The 23,246-nt window shown below is 37.3% G+C and overlaps 1 long non-coding RNA gene across 1 annotated transcript in view; it reads right to left on the reverse strand.

The window, feature by feature from the left end:
* LOC146004387 (uncharacterized) overlaps nt 1-23,246 on the reverse strand; it is a 285,761-nt gene that overhangs the window by 51,413 nt on the left and 211,102 nt on the right. The window contains exon 3 of the long non-coding RNA XR_014443925.1: nt 1,496-1,601. This is a non-coding gene — a long non-coding RNA (uncharacterized LOC146004387). The remainder of the gene's footprint in view (nt 1-1,495; nt 1,602-23,246) is intronic.

The following is a 23,246-nucleotide window of genomic DNA, read 5'->3' on the forward strand; positions in this document are numbered from 1 at the left end:
GGTGGTTCGTTGCAAAGCGTTTCTCTCACTCCCTCCCCCCTTCCTCTCTTCCCCAGCGCTAAAACCCTTCCACTTTTTTATCCCCAATTCCTCTCTCTCTGTACTTGCAACCCCCTCCTTCCTCCCGAGTTGGCAACCCCCATCGAAACTGATTGTCCGCGGTAAGCCTATGCACGCGATCCTGTCTGTCAAACTACTATAGCGGAGATTTTTCTCGGCTTTCGTCGCTTCAAATCCGAGAGAGGGAGAGAGAAAAAAATGGAAACATGGAAAGCAGCGCCGAACGGAGAAGACGGGAACTAAACCGAAACCAGGACATTCGCTTATATTAGCGTCGCTTTTCTATTGCTTTAAGGTACTTGCAAACACGATGATCACACACATATAATAACCTTATAGTAATTTTACCATAATTAACAAAGAGGCATGCACAAAAGAATATCCAGGTCGGGAGTCGAACCCAGAAATTCCCATGGTAAGCCGAGCCACATGGACAAAAGCTAACGACAAAATTCTGTTATGAGCGGGTTAAACCTAGTGAATCATATAATCATTTCATCCCCCTGAACTCCCCCTTTGGGTACAGCATAGAACAACTTTCCAAAGGGGGTCAGCAATTGTACATTTATTATCTCATACTATCGACGTCATTTTTATGTGTTGTCAAAAGATAGAAATGTTTTAAAGGAGAGAGGAAATGAAAATGCAAAATATGTGAAAGAAAACGAAAGTAGAAAAATAAAAGAAGTAAGAGAAAGAGAAGAAAATAAATTAGGGATAAGCAATAAATAGGCAAGAGAGAGGAAGCGACAGAGATAGGAGAAGTATTTATTTTACATGATAGCGCTCAACTAAGATTATATTACATTTCTTGGATCTAAAGTGAGGCATGCGTCAATTGTGGGAAAATAATTATTACTTTCTTTCACTTCAGATCCAAGAAATGTAATATAAGCTTAGTTCAGAGCTCTCGTGTAAAATAAATACTTCTCCTATATGAAGAAATTAGAATGTAGAAATGCTCATTAATGTCGTCGCAGAGCAAGCTGTCCTTTTTTCCACAATTGACGCATGCGCAGCATGCACCGCATGCGTTCAGGAGACGCCTCTGAGAGGAGATATGACAAAATATGAAAGAAAAGCAAGAGAGAGAGAGAGAGAGAGAGAGAGAGAGAGAGAGAGAAACATAAAGTAAGAAACAGAGATATAGAGAAAGAGAAATAAAAATATTATAAAGACAAAGATGATAAAGCAGCAGGATAGAAAGAGAAGGTAAGAGATTTTGTAGTTACTCGTTTCAAGAGGTAACTGCGTTACCAGTAACTCGTTAAATGCAGACTGCTTCCTAAGTCGTTAACATTTGATGCAGGGGGGAGAAGGGACCTAGGTGGTACCTGCTATCGAATTATCGAACATAATCATCTGCTATAAAGTCAAATTGGTCAGAAATTACCGGAAACAAATGTCACAGTACGTGAATAGATGTGACACTTACCTACTGGATGGGAATCGAGGTATCCAAGGAAATGCGTACATTGACCACTTTCCCACATAATTCACCCTGCTGGACTGGATTGACGTGTCTGCATCTAATTCAGGAACTGTAACAGGTAAGGAAAGAAAATTAGCAAGTTTATACACCCTATAAGGATCAATCAAATTCATATTACATGCAGCTATTTTCCGCCAGCAGAACACCAAAATAACCGATTTTGATGATGCTATCCGCCAGTGAAACATAATGTCTATACTGAGTGTATACCGCATTATAGTGTTTTCACACGATAAATGTTGTATATAAGTTGACTTTCTATAAATATGATTTCTTTTAGTTTTTGTGCTGGGGATACGGAGAAAAAGTGAAGTTAAAATACGTATCTTGTACAGTGGGATCCATGAGTATTACCGTGCAAAATTGTCCATCGCCACTTTATTTGACCCAAAAAGATCTTCAAGAATTAAAAGAAAACTCATAAACAAACTGTTGACAACTTCTGCACCATCGTACATAAAAATCCATGGCTTGAAAACACATCGGATGTAAGAGAAAAAACAAATGAAAATAGTCATGGACAATTTGCACGGTAATACTCAAGGATCCCACTGTACATTGCGAAGTGACATGGCATTAGCAAGACAACCACTTTACTCTATGGCTATCTCTTTGGAATTATAAAAATCTAGCTTTCTTTTAAAGGTTTACTACATACAACTAGTCATGTTCGGAGTAAATTAAATTAGCACTATTGCTCACCTGGTCCTGAGCAGGGTTGCCAGATTTCTAAAATAATACACGGGACATACATATTATATAGACATGGATATAGTTAAATTTATTCTTTATAACATTTTAAAACATTACAAAATCAGTTGCTGTTTAAAGCATTGTTAACCCCTAATTTTTAACATTTTGACAAAATTGAATGTAACTACCGGTTTTATTGAAAGGCGTCGAGCTGAATCCATTGCGTGTAAAACCTATATTAATATTTGAGTGAACTTTTGGCGTCCTTTAAGAGGACTTTTTTTTTTACAATGCATTTCTATAAAATTCTGAATATGACTTATTCTCATTCACTAGAACTTGCAATATGCTTTTCACTTTTATTAAGTCCACATGATTTCGTTCTTTGGTCCACTTTTTTTGGTCATATTTTTTCCCCTTTTTTATTGGTAACATTGCTAGTCTGAAATATTACACTTTTTATTTCGTGTATCAATAGAGCAAAAACACTACTTTCTGTTGTTAAGAATGTTGACCAAGAAAAGAAAGAAGTGATAGCTGTATTAGAACCAGAACTGCCTTTGCCAGTCGTGAGTCGCATCTTATTCGATATATCGACAATCGACAATGAGCAGTTCTACACCAATGTTAATATGAGGATTGAGTGGTAAATGGTAATTGGTATCCAATTACGTTAGTTATAAATTGTCTTGTTGTATAAAATAATTTTGAAATTTGAATTCGTTATTTCTTTAGCTAAATACGGGGCAAATGGGCGTCCCGAGAACATTTTCCGGGATACCGGGACATGTCCTTGAAAAAAAGGACAACCCTAGTCCTAAGGCAATACGTGGCAATATAAATTTAACAGTGCAATGTTTCAAGATTCCCATACCCAAGTATCACGACAGCCGTGCGAAAAGGAATAGAAGAGACAAAAATAAGAATTGCAACCAAGACATGGAGATAAGGACACAATACGAACTAAATGGCAGGGCAACAAAGTTGTCGAAACTTCGAAATAACATAACCCGCCATGATAAGTCTTGATCTTGATCAAATATAAAATGCTTCCGATTTCGCCACCGAAATTGCTGGATTGTAGTCCCGCCCTGCAAGTGGTTGTTTATTGCGAACATTCGTTCATCAATTTCATGTAATCATCACTCATCCTCACAGTCAGAAAAAAAAACGACGCTCAATAACAAAAGTACAAATATTCTTAAAAGCAGACCTTCATAGTGTAATAGTGTAGTGGTTAGCATATTGCGCCTAAGACTATACTATCAGTGACAAAAATATTGAGTCCTCGGTTTACGCGCTTGTATAATTGTACTCCGTGGGAGGAGAAACATCAAATATACCTGAATGGAAAGCTTAAAGTATCTACTTTTTAATAAGCGTTATCTGAAAATTAACCTTAACTTTGTTATCTTACTATAATAATAATAAAAAAATCACTGAAAAGTGTAGTTCTTTCTTCCAATTTTCACGAACGGGGAACTTAACACCATACATTCATAATCGACTGTACATATAACTTTAAGATTTTGTGTACTTGAAGTTTGATTATGTTTGCACCTCTGTAGAAAAAATCAAATGCATATTTTTACTAGATGCTTCAAAAATTGGCGTTTTAGGGAAACGTGCAAACTTGAAATGCATAATTACAAATTCAATAAAATTGCAAAAAACTATTGATATAACGCATATGATCAAATTTCAGAAGTTTGGCGTGTGTACCTCAAATATGGTTCCAGATATTAATTATTCTTTCGCGCTCCTAATATGGCAAACGGGCGCATGACGTATGGCCGGGTGCGGCCAATCTCAGACTCCGCGGACTGCAGGCGACTTCTACAGCGTTGCCACTTCGCTGCGAGAATCGCGCAAGTACGTTCCGTCGAGCCGATCCAAAGTATTGTCGCAGCATAAAATAATGAATGAAATATTTCTCATATTGCAAATGGAGTATGCTGTACTGCAGTTTTTTTTGGGGGGGGGGCATTTCTTGTAGCTGTTATCTTCATATGAACGTCGTCTCCTTCGATACCGGTGGAGGTACATAGTGGTTCGGATCCCACTTTAAACTGAGTCCAGTCCCGATTAGCCTACCTGTGCATAAAGTGAACTTAAAGAGAGAGAAAACAACTCCACCCAGCTTTATATGAACGTCATTTTCCAAGTATTATTTTATGTCGCACATTTAAACAGATATATTGAGTGCAACGATGTTCGATGAGAGATCCAGTCTTCTCTGTATACAATAATAACGCACCTGCCGTGTACAGCGATTTCATAAGCAAGGGAAACAGAGCGAGATGCGTACTAGCGATAGCAACGCATAAAAATTATATTTAAAAAAAAATGCTCATTTGAAGCCTTCACGCCAATTAACATTTTATACATACATTTCGAGCAAAAACGCGTGTAAATTTTGTTTATCTCGCAAAATTAACTTAAGCATTGTATCGACTACTGGTGGTGGTTTCAGCATTTAACGTGTTGCTATACATTCCACCTGAAATATTGCTTTTATATTTTCGTCTGTTACACAGCTGCAACTGTTGTAATAAGTAAGGAGTTGTGGGTTCATTTAGAGACACAGAAGGACTAAAAACTAATAAATTTTCAATAAATATAATGAGTGAAAGGTAACAGTATAAAATGCTGTTCATAATGGATTCTGTTGAACTGGATAATTAAAATACAAGTCGTGCATCTTTCTTCTCACCACATCTTGCAAAAACTCGCCCAATAAAATATTGGGTCGATGCAAACTTTTGTTGTTCCCTTTTTCTTTACATGCCTTTTTCACTGTGCTTGCGTAACCCCCCAAACACTCCGCCGTACACTTGACACCTTGGCTTATGTCGTGGGATGCACCAATTCGTTTCTCCTGGTCGAAATATCTCTTGGCACTGACTATCATTTCTTTTGCACCACTATGATATTACCGTCTTGCCATTATCATGCAACAAAGAAATCACTTCACAGAACCGCTATCACTCAATACTGTGCGTACGAACAAACACGCGAACTTGTGAGAGACCGACTGCCTGGACAGAATGCACGTAAGAATGATTATGGCTATGTGGGTGTTCAGGCAATATTCATGGCAGGAATGTAAACACAGAAGTGACGAAATAAACTTTCAGCCTTTCTACAATGCTTTGCTTTGCGCAACACATTGTTTCGGCTCATTTCCCCTGTCAAAGCTGCTTGGACGCGGAGTTTAAAGGACAAGCGGAAACACTTGGCAACGAAGTTCACTTGCACTACTTGAGTTCTTAGCAACGATGTGAATTCCGCGGGAACCGGTTGCCAAGAGAAACAATTCTCTCTGTTGTTTTCAATTCGCACAGTGTGAAAGAATGCGATATGGAAATTTGATTTTTATTCCACGGCCATCATTTTGATATGCATTTCATGACCATTGGGCTGACCATTACCGAGATTGCAACATCATAGTTAATCATTGATTGTGATAGTTGATAGTACCATTATACCATTATATTTGGCTGAGATATTTCCACATAAACAATTAAATCACAAAAAAAATCATATATTTACTACGGTTTTACACGAAGCTACACACAATTGAATTCGACTAATGTAAAAATTACACGAAAAAATACTTTTACAAACATTTTTGTCTGAATAGTAAACAGACCGAGTTAAAATCACTTTGTCTTGCTTTTGTCTAAAAGCAGACACTTGTAGCTTTCCAATGAGGTATATTTGACTGTTTTCCTCCCACGAAGTACAGTTTTACAAGCACGCAAACCGAGGGCTCAATATTTTTGTCACGGATAGTAAGCTCCATTTCCCGCCCACACAAAAATCCTATATGTATTTTTAAATAACAACAATATATTTCAACAAGTTGTACAAAGTTTTTACTGTATAAGTCTAACTGATTGCTGAAGGATAAATATTGCTTTAAAATATGTTTCATCTTACGCTTATTCTATGGAACAATTTATTTGTACATGTTCTAAATCTAATAATAAAAAGCAACAGAAATGTAAACATTCCAAATGCTCTGGTGCAAGGTCACAGTTGACTTTTATAATCGAAGGAAAGCGGGCATTCGAAAAATCACCTCCGTATCATCGCAAATAACTGTGTTCAAAAGAGTGGCCGAGATGAAGGTGGTACCAGAGCCCATTCACGGCCATCACTTTTTAATCGGCTTTTGGCAAGCGATCAAAAAAATCCCTTTTACTTTCTGACGTGGCGTTCTGGAAGCGCGTCATTGTCAATAAGCAATAGCTCCCACCAGCCAACCCAACTTCGATGGTCTTTTGTTCGTTTCACTCCGTGCCGTTTGGCGGCGGTAGTGATTCAAACGCCTAATTTACACAGTAGCAGAGAAGTCAGGGCAATACAAAAGAGGGTCTTTAGCCAAGGCTTCATACTTTTGCAATGTTGCCATCTACAAATTAAAGACACCACGTGCAGAAATTTTTTGAAGTTCGCTTGTGTGACATGCCATGATCATATTTAATGAAGCTATAATAATATTACTCACTTTTAGTACTGATTACAGATTAACATAAATGGAGCACACAGACCTAGGTACATATTAATAACTAAGTGATATTACAAATCACACTATTTAAATTTACATCTTGCCAAAAAAACATTAAAAAATGTCTTTATTTCTATTTTCAGATAACGTGTTATAATTCCCCTGGTTATACGTAACGATTGACGAAAGATAACTATGATTCCATCACAACATGATCCTTTCTCATTAGTACTTTTGTTGATCGATTGATTCGTTGTTTTAAGTCCACTTTTTGCACAGGGAGGCTAATCGGGACTGGACCTACAGTTTAAGTGGGATCCGAACCACTGTGCCTTGTGCCTCCACCGGGTATCGAACCCGGGACCCCTTGATTACAAGGCGACGACGTTACTGGTTTCCGCCAGCTTGCCTTTGCAGTCACGTATCCAAGAGTTACAGTTCGTCATACTGAAAACTCCATCCAGAGCATAGAAGAATTACACTGGCATTAAACAACAATAGCATAATATTAAACATGAAAAAAAATACTAACGAACAGGATCATGTTGTGATGCTGTCATTATAATCGCTAAAACATACTTCCTGATATTGTATTGCATTACATCTTATTATTAAGCAGCTTATGACTGAATTCTCCCCCGCTACATAAAAATATTTTTATTCTATAAACATTCCCACAAAGCTAAATGTCTACAAGTGGGGGAAACTATCCGTCACCCCTCCTCACCGTATGGGATCCATGAGTATTACCGCGCAAATTGTCCACCACCATGTTCTTGTACTTTATTTGACCCAATAAGACCTTCAAGAATTAAAAGAAAACAAAACAAGCTGTTGACAATTTTTGCACCAGCATATATAAAAATCCATCGCTTAAAAACACATAGCATGTAAGGATGTAATGAATATAGTCATGGACAATTTGCACGATAATACTCATGGATCCCACTGTACAATGAAAATGTAATGCACAAGAATTGCTCGGCAAATTGTCCACAATTATCATTAATTTTTCTCTTGCATCCTACATGTTTTTAAGGAATGAATCTTTACGTACGCTGGAGCAGAGGTTGTCAGCAGCTTTTCGGCGTTATATTTCAAATCTTGAATCTGTCATTGAGTAAAACAAGAGACGATCATGGACAATTTGCTTGGTAGCACTTTTGCAGCAAAGATAACATTTGGCAAATTGTCCATCGCTACTTGCGATCATTTTTATTCTACATTCGATGTTCTTTTAAGAAAAATGGATGTCCGGATTCACGCAACAGAATGAATGAACATGATTATGGATAATTCCCTAATATTACCTTTGCCTTCGGCTGTACGATCCAGTGCATTTGGTATCATTCTGCGTGCCGATTTGGCACCACTGCCACGTAGGAAAATAGGCGCGAACACAAAGTGGACGATCTTGACAGATTTCTTTCAGAAGCGAGCACCATTACAATCCACCTTCTCTTTATCCCAAAGTCCGGATGCCGAAGCATGCGAAAGGGCGATGGTGCTGCAAAACAGACCCCCCACCCCCTTTTAAAAAATCTCCCTCCTCCCTTAGCCACCCATCCCACCAAAAAGTATTCTTCGCGAAACACAATACACAGCCTGAACCTTTCGGTGACACTATAGCACGAGCAAAATACGTCATTGTAAAGAGCTTTGGGTTCATATTAATGTGATTTACACAGGGACTATTTGTCAAAGAGGTTGGAAGATTAAGCGAGTGAAAATGGGCGATCGGTTGTGCCAAGATGGAGGGAAAGCTATATCCAGCAGAGAACGAACAGGTACCGTTTTAACATTACAGAGATTAATTTGCTCCCGGCTTTTCATTCAATGCCGGTATTTTATCACTCGCTCAGAAACTCTTGGGATAATCTTTATATTAAGACATGGAGACATATGAGGACTGAAATGGTCGCAGTGAGGGGGCACAATGTACGCTATACCTCCCCGCCTTTTATCAAGCTTTAAACTTTTCTGATTTCTATTGGCTGATTAACTGTGACGATCCAGTCATTGTATAGTGATTGTGATCTATTTTCGTAAGCCCACGAAGACTGGTGGAGCTCCCGGGTAGCGTATTGGTTTCCGCCATGGCTGCAAAATGAATTTTTTAACGAAACGGAACGCTTTACCTTCGTTAACATGGTGTTGTCTTTTGTGTGTCTGATTACTACAGCAACGAGATTAACGAAAAGTGAAATGACGCGCTGTTTTACAATTAATAATACAGGGTGGTCAAAAAGAAACGCAACTTTATGGAGAAATGTAAGGTACTTGAACCCAATATGGCCTACCTAAGGTTTACGAACTGTTTCTAATGGTCTACAACGTCAGGAAGAGAAGATTTGTTAAAAAGTAACGTTGTTTTGTTCTTCCACATAAAAAAATGCAACAGAAATTGTAAAGAAAGTACCAAAATGTTGTTTTTATAGGTAGAAAAGTACCTAGGTATATTAATACACTTATGTTTTATTTACATAACGACATAATGAGATTACACAAAGAAATAAACATCGTTTACAAACCAATAAAGAAGGGAGTGACGTGTCATACCTTGTCATACCAGTAGACCATGGATTACACATCACAATCTGGGCAAATGAAAGGTCCTTCATCATCCTTAGTGGCTCCCACACACACACTACGTGAACATAAGAGTAACAAATGTCACATTTGCACATGTTCTTTACGATGTATTCATGTAGGCCATATTGAGTCCACCTTATGTAGTGTTATTTTTTCGTTCGTTTTAAACAGGTCTTTAGATTGAAGTCCGAACTAAGTACATTGTTGTAAAGTACAAATTATAAGCTATCATAATATGGACTAGAGACATAAACACCTATCACTTGGAAGATGTAGTAAGTAATAACTTCCATATGCAATATTAGATCAAGCAGAACCCAATCACGAGGTCCAGATATTTTGCTTATTTGTCCTCAAGTTACAGCACTATAGGTACAACCATCAGGTTCAATCATGTCATTCGAACAGTCCTAAATGACATACTAACGTTATCTGTTGAATTCAGCATATAACTATACTTGGAAACACCAAATAGGCCATATTGGGTTCAAGTACATTTGTTGATTTTAACTTTTACTATATTTTGGCTTGTTAGGTGGTAACAGTGAAAACTGCAATAAGTGAGGCTGTAAACTGCAAAAACAGCTGATTAGGCAAAATTGTTGCTGAAGATATGTGATTAGCTGTGTAAATATTCAAAACTGTGTTGATGCAATTTCACAGCAAACGTTAAGACGAATTTTAAAATCATGATTCACCGTATTCACTTGTGTGAATCTCACAATGGCGACCACTTCCATAACGTATTGTAAATATTGTACAATAAATCGCCTCCCCATAAGGTTGCCTCTCTTTTTGATCACCCTGTATTAAAATATTTACGTTATCATCAAATAATGCAAAATACATTGGACACGAGGCTTCTGGAATTTCCTCCTTTTCAAAATTTCAACAGAACGAAATCGTGAATGATAGTCAGCTCGCCCCAAAAGGAAAAACTTTTTGAGTTAAATGTACAGTGATATCCATGAGTATTACCGTGTAAATTGTCCATCACTATGTTCGTGCACTTTATTTGACCCAATAAGAGTTTCAAGAATTAAAATAAAACTCAAAACAAGCTGATGACAACTTCTGCACCATCATACATAATAATCCATTGCTTAAAAACACATAGGATGTAATAGAAATATTAATGAAAATAGTCATGGACAATTTGCACGGTAATGCTCATAGATCCCACTGTACGTATCATCAATACTTTTTCTTAACTAGGCATTAAAAATCAGTTTGTGCAACGAAAGTTATTTCCATATTGATATTTTGCATCTGATCTAGGATTAGATTTATTGTTTTACTGACGTAAATTTTACTGTTGGGTTAATTGGGTCAAAGAAGAAAGGGCGACAGAAAAACTTAAAATTGGAAATTCAAGTAAAAAAGAAATGCTGGAGATGATGTACTGGTTGAAGTTGCAGTGCCCCGTGCTTGTCTCCAACTTGGGCAACATATACAAGAGCGCCGGATATTTTCTCAGAAACTTGTATTATTATTATTATTATTATTATTATTATTAGAGGAGAAGGTCTAAATATGGGCGAAGGTTTAAATATGGGTTTTGGAGTTATCAGCGCTCCCGGGTGCTGCAGCCTGGCAGAGGCTAAGGGAACTGGTTATCTGTCAAGGACATAGGTTGCGGCGTCAATTCGCAAGAGAAAGTGGTGGTTAGTTTCGGCCTTGGACGCTGTTATAGAATTGCGACCTCCGAAAACTTTTTGCAGGTATGTTTTAACTCAGCGTTTTCTGAATTGTCATCTCCTTTGTATAGGTTATGATATTAGCGGTACATAAAACAAATGTGGGCTTTTATAATGCCATGATTTGTTTGTGAAATATGTACCACAGAGAGCGAAAATAAATTGAAGAAGAAAAATAGCGTGATGGTCTAAATATGGGCTATGACATGAGGTCTAATGTTGAGATCACGTTTTCAACAAATATTTGAATGTTTTTCTAAATTTCGATTTTTCCCATTCCGCGTGCTTTTGAAAACAACAAATTATTCATAAATATGAATTTTATAATGTTTTAGCGATAAATGGCTGTTTTTTAAAATTTTAATTGCTTTTTGTGATATTGCCACTAGTAGCCCATATTTAGACCACAATTTTAAAATAATTCATTTTACCATTTTTTGGAAATGTCTTTTTTTTTTTAAAAAAATGGAGACCTTCTATACTTTAGCATGCTATTACATTTAAGTATATATTTCATAGATATGCGTTTTAAAGGCAGGTGCTTGATATGCTAATTTTTTTCCTCCGAAAATGACAACATAAAAAGGTGGGCCCATATTTAGACCTTTTCCTCTATTAGTAGTATTACCATTATTATTATTACTATTACTACTACTAATACCTATGTTTTTTTAAATTACATACATTTGTAATTTCCATATTCTGTATATCTAAATACAATTTGCATAACTGTATACTTAACATTAATTCATGTAGGACAAAAAGCTGTTTTTTATAGTGTAAAATAGACTGTAAGCTTAAACGTAACCCGATTTCAAATAATAATAATAATAATAATAGTTGCTGTAACGTACGGCCTGTAAGTCACAGAAAACAAGACTTTTTATTATAAAATATCTCTAAAATTTCACCATTCAAATTACATTAACTCTTTCCAGAAATCTCAGGAAGGGGGGGTGGGGGCATGAACATAGACGCCGCCATACTCTACCAAGCTCCTCGTGGTAGGAAGAGAAAGCTTTTATGAATGCTATAATATGTACTATTAGAGAGTATTAACAATTGATTTCACTCTAAAAATGTAATGAAAAAAAGGATTAAACGAATCGGAACGGTCCGTTGCAAATTCTGAACAAATCTGGACGTTCCACCTATCCCGGTTGAACATTTGACCGGACAGTTCTGTAAACCAAATGTATACTTTGTCTGGGACCTCGCCCTTGCCTAACCTATTAACATGTTTGTTAGGAAAAATCCTTCCCGGTATTATGTGCTTACACAAGTAAGTTAATCATGTCAGATTTCCGTTCGTAGTGTCCCATTTTTTGTCACGTGGTTCATCGAAGGATGGCGGCTTAAGTTCCAAGCACATACTCCAACCCCCGAAAATTTCCTCAACACCCCCTAATTTATTTACAAGGGTTCAATTTATGCATTTTTTAAAATTTAAATTTACTCATACCTCTTCGAATACGAACTTACACCCCTCCCTCAGATGATAAATTTTGGATAAAACCTGGTTCCAAGTCTGTACTTTGGGGCCGAAGACAAGGCATAGAAACAAATTTCCAAACTTCATTTTAGAACTGTCCAGTCGATAGTTTTACCTTTCACTACCCATGATACAAAAGTAGAATACGAGGCATAAACGTGAGGCATCAGATGATTTTTATGCTCGGAATTTCGTGAGACAAATTTGAACAAAATGACAAGTCCTGGGTGCTTTTATTTTTAATTAAGACTTTTTGTAGGGTTGGCAGATAGATCAATATTATGTAGCTATGACTTTAGGTCAACATGTGGGAGTCATTTTTTCTAAAACTTTCTATTTTTAATCAAACTGTAATGCAATATATGCGAGGGTAGAATTCGGAGTAAGATGCGAAGGAAACCAAGTCTCGGCACTGCAGCCTTCGCTCAGGGGACTCAAACAAGGATGCATCCTTTCACCAGTGCTATTTTCACTGTTCATAGATTGGATAGCGCATGAAATTAAAATGGACCAGGATTCTATCTCATGTATAGGAGTGCAAAGTATACCAGTCCTTATGTATGCAGACGACATAGTCATCTTGTCCGAGACAATAGAGGGTCTTCAAAGGGGCATAGATAGCATATATGAGGGGTGCATCAAATATAAAATGAAGGTAAACATTAAAAAAACAAAAACATAGCTTTCAAAAATGGCTACATATTTAGCAGACAGGAGACGGGGGGGATTTAATCGAGCGGGTTAAAAATTTCACATAACTGTGGGCAACACTCTCCGAGACAGGGAGCTGGACACAGCACATAAGGGCAATAAAAACTAAAACAAAATTTGCAATAGATCAAGTCATAAGGACAATAAATAAGGCACCTCAAATGCCTTTCCCGGTCATTCAAAACCTCTATTCATCAATAATATTAGGTACATTAAACTATAGAGTAGAACTGTGGGGGTTAGGAGGAACAACACAATAATTGGAATACAAACAGAATTTTATAAGAGAGTAATGGGCGTAAGCAGAGGTACGGCCAGCTGTGGGATTCTCAAGGAATTGGGCCTGAACAGAGACGCGGTACAAGCACGGATGAGGGTTGTTAACTATTGGATGCGATTATCAAAAGAGGGCCAAACTACGCTGAGGGGACAATGTTTGGAAATACAGACAAGGGAGGAAAACGTTTACAACTGCGGTCTGGAAGTGAAAAATATCTTATATAAAGCGGAATGGGTTGGGTGTGGGAAGAGGGAAGAAGGGGGGGGGGGCATCTCAACAGAATCAAATCAGAGACAGGTTACTGGACATAGACAGACGAGAAATAATAGCAGACTCCCAAACAAAGACCTCAATCAGGGAACAGCTAAGAGTAAGAGAATGGGGGAAAGCGAAATATATCCAGGTTGTGGGAAAAAAATGAAAGAGGCGCGCTGACATGGTTCAGATTGGGGGGATGGAAACAACTAAGAAAGAGAAAAGAAGCAGGGGAAACGATATGTCCTTTGTGCGACGGGGAGGAGACGGACAATCCTATTGAACTGCTCTTCTACACGTGACCTAAGGGACAAATGGATGAAAAACTTAACAGGGAGGGAGGTGATAGAAGAGGTAGACGACAGAATAAAGATAAAGGAAGCGGGGCAGCAAGTGGGGAAATACCTGGGAGAAGTAAGAGAACGGCGGGGGAAAGCTATTAGAGAAGGCAGCGAAATGAGTGATCATGCTCCAGACGAGCATGCGTAAGTGTGTGTAAAGTAAAATGTATGCGTTTTTTGGTGAGAGTGCAGGAAGAGACAAGTGGGGCGAGGAAGAAGGAAGAAAGACTGGAAGATGAACTGTGGAGGAAGGGGAAGAATGTGTATATAGGGGACAAAGTAAGAGACAGCTTAAAAGAAAACTAAATGTAACAAAATATTCTAGAAAAATCAAAACTATGTAGTGCGTACAGCCTATGGCTCGCACAAAGAGAAAATAAATCTAAATCTATAAAGTTCTAAGCAGCCAAAATCTTCGAAAATGTATGGAATCATTACCAATCTTCTTACACGATCCATGAGAAAATTATTTCTCTCACCAGTCCATTGTGCTGACATGAAATGACCCTATGACTTGTATGGTGTTATTCACATACAGTATGTAACATTCTTATTCGTACACACGGATTTTCAAAGAAAATGCTTTAATATCTGAAATTAAATACACTCTTTTGAAATTGTTTCTTTACAATTCAATAACTAATATCATTAGGAACATAAAATCTTACCCAAATTCTGTATAACCAATGACAATAATAAATTAAATGAAACTGAAAGAGAAACATGCCATTTTTTTTACAACTATTCTATTCGTACACTTAATAATATAAAAGAAAAATGTATATTCAGAGCAAATTGACTGACAGTTCTAATACTTTGATGCGTACCCTTTGTCTTTAATTACTGCTTGACACCTGTTCTTCATAGAATTAACCAGTTTCCGACATGTTTCAGAGCTTATTTTATTCCACTCGGCTTGCTCAACAGTTTTCAACTCTTGTTTGGACTTGACGACTGCTTTATGGACTCGCCTCTTTAAAATTGCCCATAAATGCTTAATGGGATTTAAGTCTTGACTTTGAGCTGGTGTTTGTAGTAGTTTGGGCACATTCCATATTAGCCAATTCATGTTAACTCGCGCCTTATGCTTACTGTCATTGTCTTGTTGGAATCTGTAGATAGGCGGCATGTCCATTTTTTGGGCACTCTGCTTTACATTGTTCTTCAATATGTCCAAATAGACATATGCATCCATGATACCATCAATAAACTGGATGGTACAAACACCTTTTGACGACATACAGCCAAATCATTAATGATCCACCACCGTGTTTAACTGTTAGAACTGTGTTAATGTGATCATTGTCTTTATTTGATTTTCTCCAGACCCTATTTATCCCATCTGGCGTGTATATATAAATCTTGGACTCGTCTGACCATATGACACTATCCCAAAATTCCTGGTCCTTGTGGATGTGCTCTTTCGCGAATGAAAGTATATTCCTGCGATTCACCTTATTTACATACGACCTCTTTCGTTGTATTTTGCCATGATATCCATGCTTCCACAAGGCACGTCGGACAGTTTGGTCGGACATCATCTTAACAGCAACATTTTCTACTAACGGTCGTAACTGAGGAACACTCGCACTCTTTTTAAAATAAAGAGTTCATCACGTTTATTCAACCGTCTCTCTTTTGGTTTTCTTGGCACATTCTGTGTTGAACCTTCCTCTCTAAATTTGTTTACTATGTATTGAACTGTGGAGTGTGATTTATTGACTGTTGTCCAATTTTTCTTAACGAATAACCTCTAAGGGCAAAATTTATAATAACATCCTTCAGATCGGAACTAAGTTCCTTCACCTTGCCCATTTCGAACGCGCTGATAGATAGACGACAGGCCTACATCAATACCTACACCAGCAATCCGCTTGGCGGGGAACGCGCCTGCATGTTCAAACTTGTTACGAAGTTGTAAACTGCACGAAATCGCCCGAATAGCGGTGGCGCTGTATACGAGGAAGATTGAAACTCTTGCCTGTACGAATAACAATGTTGCATGAAATAGCGTGTTTTTCTCTTTTCACACAAATTATATGCTCTGTTTATACACTTTGAACATACATTTTTATTGACATTTGTTGGTGAAACCTTAATTGACATTAATTTCCAGATACATATGAAAATGATTATATTTACTAGTAGATATGACATTTTTTCCTCGGAAATTCTATGTGTACGAATAACAATGTTACATACTGTAACCAGGCTGTAGAGTATCAATCCTGCAAATAATTTCCCTTTCTCAAATAGATGGATGCATATATTTAATGCAAATTATGCCATGCTCAGTGTGTAGGATATTTAAGGTTGTTTTTCAAATGACATCCAGACATAGGACATAAGATTTAAAACGTGTAACATGCTCGAGGAAAAGAGGACCCCTACTCAAGGATAATTCAGCGTAGCTTGATGCAAATTTGAGAAATCAATTGACATTCTTAGTTATAAATCGTTGCCAGATCCTCTCACTTAAACATTTCAAGTTTTTATACCAACTTACCATATACCATAAAATCTAGATCAACAGACGACGCTGATTGTCCTGATCAATTGAATGTTCAATGAACCCGGATTAACGAACAATTGAACATCATAGCGTAAAAAAGGGTTAAGGAGAGGAACAGTAGGAATGACAGTAACTTGTGTGAAAATAAAGCATTGTTCGAATTGTCCCACATCAAACATCACTTTCATAAACACATAATCATTCGAGTGTGGATTGAAAATAATTTGTAAACAGCATAAATCTGCAAATAAAACGCTAAGTTAGACAGACAGCAACTTGAAGATATGCTATCAGCAGTGAATTATGACGTCACATATTTATTGTCTGCTGTGCAAGCTACGCTTTAACAGCAATAGACCTAAACTGCCTAACCTATTTGTTTATTTCTGCTGCGCTGTTAGGACATATCTCCAAGTTGCTACAGCTGTCGTTAGTCGCTCATGATTGAAATGATCCTTGTCTACAGTGTCGCCACCTATAAGCGTGGTAGAGCATTGCCTTTATCTGGCTTCTTTTTTCTGCAGGGAAAATCGTTCCGCACTAAAACAACGTTTCGCATTTCTTTCCGGAATACATGCGTCTGTGAATAACATTAAGAGAAAAGAAGAAGAAAAAGTAAATCTTCGCATTATTCATTCGTTTCTCTCTCTCCCTCTCTCTGTGTTCTTCTGCACAATCTCCCTTCCGTAATCCGGATCTCATTATCAGAGCAGTTTGAGAATAGCGTGAATAACGTGAAAAGGAGGTATCCATTTGTAGATGTCACAATTTTATTGTTGCAATTATTCTGTTCACAAGTTCAGAGGGAAAGGTAAATGGTAGGAAATAACTAAAAAAGAAGTGTTAGTCACAGAAGGAAGTTTGGAGGGAGGGGGGAAATGCTGGAATTGAGTGCAATATTATTCAACAACACCTGCGCTTCCTTTTTCGCAGAAAATAAACGGCCATTGAAAAGAAGAGGAAATGAAAATTTCTTCAAATCCTTACTCATCAGTGATCCATAGGATCGTGCATTTGCAGGCGAAACAATGTTGCCAGGTGCAGATGTCTTTTTTTCCTCTTTTTTGTAGACGTGACTGTAATAACGGTAATTTATCAAGCTATAGAGAAAGATATCCTCAAATTACACTCAGTCGTTTCTGCTTATATATTCAGATATTGAACTTACAACCAGCCGGCATCTTGTCGTATGAAATGTTCTGTAGCTTTGTATGTCTATTTATCTCATTCTCCCTCCCTCTCTCTACACACACATGTATGCATTTGTTTATATAAATACAGTGGGATCCATGAGTATTACCGTGCAAATTGTCCATCACCATGCTCGTGCACTTTATTTGACCCAATAAGAGTTTCAAGAATTAAAAGAAAACTCGAAACAAGCTGTTTACAACTTCTGGCCCAGGAAATATAAAAAAAATCTATCGCTCAAAACACAGAATCTAAGAGAGAAATTAATGAAAATAGTCATGAAAAATTTTCACGATAATACTCATGGATCCCACTGTACACATAGTGCTTTCTTTCTTAAGAAAGGTTCCGTTATACTCTTCAAGTTAGTTTGTTATTGTGTTCATCGTAACAACTACTCAAGATAAATATTGTTGTATGTTAATAAATGATATTGCATAAATATAGTTACACACCCATACACACACAATTTATTTCGTTAAAATAAATTATTATTAATTTTATTCTGTCCTATGAAAAGGTACCGTTGAGTACCGCCAGAATAAACGCACTAAAGTTCAAACCACCAACCCTGAGACCTTCTGTAAACAAAACCACGTGCATGCAGAAAGCATTGCAAACTCATAGAAGTAAAAAAATCCACACGAAAATCCAGCGTTGTTACAGGAGTCATTACGTTAGGTAAAACAACGAATTTGATACGCTGCCGCAAATGACGTCTCACTTTAAACCCAATGCTCTTTCTTTTGTACTTATTGCTTCACCTTTATGGTTAACTCTTTGCACCAGTAATCATTTCCCATAAATTTGGCTTCGTTCTTGCATGCGAATTGAATGTATTTTACTTGCATTTTTTTAGACAAAATGATATAACATGGTAATGTATATTTCTAAGGTTTGATATAGATAGGAGTGTATTTGAAATTTGTTTGTAGATTTTATGTAAATTGTATCTTATGTAAATAAAATATATAATGGGCATAAACAGCCATGTGCAATGCTGTAAGTCCAATAAATATATTGATGATGATGATCAAAACAAGACAAAGAAAGTTCGTAAATTTATTGCGGTTGGAAACTTTGACAAGCATCCTAATAACGATTTTTGTTCCGCCAAATATACTGCACTTCATAAAATAACTGGTGACATGGCAAGGCAAGATAAGTGTGAACATTTTGTAGGAATATGCATTGTAACTTTCAATGAGCTTAGAGATTTGTGTACATAATGATATTTTATAACATTGACTATTTTCTAAAAATAATCATGTGAACAGGAAAGAGTAGTGCCACTTTCAACATGGCGAGTTCTATGCGTGTGGGAAGGAGTGATACATCGAATCGGTGAGACGGTTTGTTTACAGAAGGTCTCAGGGTTGGTGATTTACACTTTATATATACATATGTATCGCATTTTTATTATATTATTTTACGTCTCTTTTCTAACTCTCTGGGTTGTTCGCGACGATCAGGATAAATTGCAAAATATAGAAATTGATCAGTGAATAAACAGAACGACAGTCCATGAAATGCTTAACCAGGATTTAAACGTAGGATCTCTTGCATTCTATAACCTCCACGGAGATGCCACTCACATACCCCTCGTCACCCTCCTCCCCCTTCAGTTTGTTTGATTGATTGATTGATTTGGTGCTTTAAGTCCATTTTATGCACAGAAAGGCTAATCGGGACTGGACCTACAGTTTAAAGTGGAATCCGAACCACTATGTGCCTCCACCGGGTATCGAACCTGAACCCCTTGATTACAAGGCGACGACGTTAGAACTACGCCACTGGGGAGGCTCACAAGTTTTAGTGCCTATATATCCGCACCCTACTGGTGACCTTTGAAAGCACAAGACGATAGTCGCCTCATTCACTCACTCCAAGAATTATCACTAAAATTCACTCTGCTCGCCTAAGGAATTGCTGTTCATTCAATTAATTTAAAAATGTGCATACGGAATTCAAGCGGGTGGGAGGACCGGTCCATTTTAGGAGACGTTGGGTAAGTAAAGATATTTTTTGTTAAATTTCGACAGGAAGTAATTGAATAACTGTTTTTCAGGGACACAAATTTATGGTAAATAAAAACTGAGGAGAACGATAAATAAAATGATAGATCAGCGGTATATACCAGCGGTGAAAAAAAAAAATTGCGCACTTCCAAAGAGTCGGGAAGTCACTTACTGAAGTTGGGATCGGGACGGATTTTTTTTCCCGATCCCGGTTCCGCATACCCCTACATAAAATACTACACAACATTCCTGTGTTTCGTTTAAAAATAGTATGCACCAAAATTTTAAAGAATTTATAAGGAACGCGTATTCCGAAATTTTAACCACAAAAATTGTGAAGCGTGTTATAAATGGAATAATCCAGAGAGCTGCATGAAACTACCTGTAAATGGATATTTCTCACGATTTTTTTCCTTCTATCTGTGCATCGCGTTCGAGTGGAAGATCGAGTGTGTCACACGGTAGCTGGGAGACCGGAATTTGTCTTGCGAGAAATGTTTTGTGCATTTCCAAGCAAAGTGACCCCTTTTTTGTTGTAAATCGAGTGCGTATCTTTATAATTGGCGTCATCAAGCGAAGTGGTGCAGTCTTGGCGAAGATCGGGTGCACACATGGGGGTTCTAACATCGGTATATGTCGCACGAGAAATAATGGATTGCAACTTCTTAAAAAATAGTTTCTAAGGTATGAAACTGTCGCGAACAGGCACAGGCCTTGTGACCTACAAATTAAAATATATGTTTAAAATCACAACAGTTTAATTTTAGGTATATTTGGCAGAAAAGTGCGCTAAAATGAATTGGCTATTTTTATTGGAAAAGATTAAAAAAAAAAAAAAAAAAGAACAAATTTTGGGGAAAAAGAACGCCGAAATATACAGGTTCCTTGATATGTTCTCTTTCGGAGAGAGCGAAAAAAATATATGAGTAACTTGGGTGGTGCTACATACAAAATTTTGAGGGCTCATTACAATAAACGTTAAATATGTAAATATAATCTACTGCCAATAATATTAATAATAAAAAAAATTCTTACCTTTGATATACTTTTGCATCCAACTTCTTATACTTGTACTATCTAGCTTTTCCATAGGAATATTGGCTTTTAGAAATGCTCGCACTGTATCTCGTACAAATTGCTCCTTGTCGTCTTTAATTCTCTTGGATGACTCGGCTGCATCAGAAATGGATAGCTGCCGTTTGCTACCCTGAACATTTGAAGCATCCTTGTTTTTCTATCACGGCAATGTTTGACACACGTATCTCGGCGTTTCCAGTCTACTCTAACATTGCAAGATTTGTTCATTAAAACTGTTTTATCAAAAACGTAAAATCCATCACTCTCGAATTCACGGGATCCATCATACACGCTTAATATTTTTGGCATTGTGGTTTACACGTGGGAGACCTGCGTGGAACTGGAAGTTCCAAGGTTTGTTTACGTTTTGGACTATCCTGTGTGTGATTCATTCTCCGAGCGAGAGCGAAACAGACATTCTTATCTTGATGTGCGGGAACAAGTTCAATGAAACTGGAAGTTGAGTGTAGACATTCGGGGGAAGAAAGGATTGCAGCTTGACAGGGAGCGAAGTTTTCGAACTGAGATTATGTGCATGGGAAATCCCAATTTGCAGCGTCTTCCTGATGTGATCCAAGATAAAACGTTCTTCAGCTGCAAGTGGTAGGAAACTTAAGGCAAACGTTTCGTTACAAATCGACAGTTTGCGCGCACAACCTCGATTGCCGGTTTTTGCGTGTTTTCTACTTAATTTGATGGTATTTCACGGTTATTTCGCGAAAAAGCGTTCATTTCGTGGAAAAGCACACATTTCGCATTACTTCGCGAATAAAACTCATGCATATTTCATCATTGGGGGTGTAGTTACGTGCAGAATGTTCAAAATTGCATCTTTTTTTTCACATTTCGCGATTTCGCGCATCGCGAAAATTCAATGTCGCTATTCATTAGGTTCTCAAGACGTCGAAAAGAATCACGTATGGGATGTCACGAGCCACGACGACACAATGAAAAATGCAAGGAAGAAATGTTTCCCGAGAGCGACGATAGATGGCAGCATGCCATATAAAGAAGAGCAGAGTTCATTGTAGAAACTAGAAGCGGAGAAGAGTGATTATATATATTATAATACATGCAAAATACATAAAGGAAGAGTATAAAAATTATAGAAGGAGTGAATAAAATGTTGTAAATAGCCAATTAAGAAAAATAAGAATATGCTCGTATATGAAACAATTATGAAAGTTAATAAGTGAGCAAATGAATTCAGAAATGTATCTCCTTTTTGATCCTAGTGATCAAAATTTGATTTAATACCTCTGACGAGGAGAACATCGTCAGCTTTTGTGTTTGTCCGTCCCTTGGTGGCGCTGTGTTTAATTAGACGCCCCGAAGCACTTACGGTTTCGCTCCTTATTAGACGCACTGGGCCATAGGCAGCGCTTACTGTTGGCGATCCTGGGCTATTCCCCTTTTGGTCGTTACATGTTTAGTTTAGTCGCCCCTAATCTTTCTATAAGTATAGCTTGTGTCGTTTGTATAATGCCAAAGAAGCGGGGAAAACGAGCGCATGCATGTAATAAATGAGATTACGCTTTAAAGGTAAGGACAATAAATTAGAAGAAAGAAAAAAAGAATAAGCCTTTTCCAAAAATAGAAAGAAGAAAAGAAGAAGCATTTTCCCTAATCAAAGATAGAAAAGAAGAAGAAGCCTTTTCACTAATCAACGATAGAAAAGAAGAAGCCTTTTCCCAAATCAAAGATAGGAAGGAAGAAGAAGCCTTTTACCAAATTAGAAGGAAGAAAAGAAGAAGAAGCCTTTCCCCCAAAATTGTGAGAAGAAAAGAAGAAGATTTCCTTTCAATTATACATATATTTATAAGAAGAATATAACCGACGTAAATTTGGAATCAGCATATATATATATATATATATATATATATATATATATATATATATGTTTCAATGTATATACAAGCTTCGCTATATATTTTCTCTGTATTGTGTATTTAACTATATCCTCTTGGCTATAAAACGCTTTATTATTTGGAATTCTCGAATAAAGAACCTATCCCCTGAGATTAAGATATTTCTCCCCCAGGGTCGTAGCAATGAAATGGAACGAAGATGACTTGCAGATGGCTGTAGCTGCTTACAGAAACGGTGACTATGGACTCAATGAGTGTGCCCGCGTATATGGAGTGCAAAAGGCTAAAATATAGAGACGCGCTGACAGTAAAAATACGTTCTCGAATACATAAAGTGCTTCGGTAGGCAAGCAACCATTACTGCAGAAATGGAAAAAATTCTCGGCGACCACATTCTGTTATTTGAGGAAAGGTTTCTCGGCTTTAAAAAATATTTAACTTAGGTAATTAGCTG

Source organism: Lepisma saccharinum, chromosome 21 (genome assembly GCF_977018435.1).
Source record: "Lepisma saccharinum chromosome 21, izLepSacc3.1, whole genome shotgun sequence".
NCBI lineage: Eukaryota > Metazoa > Arthropoda > Insecta > Zygentoma > Lepismatidae > Lepisma > Lepisma saccharinum.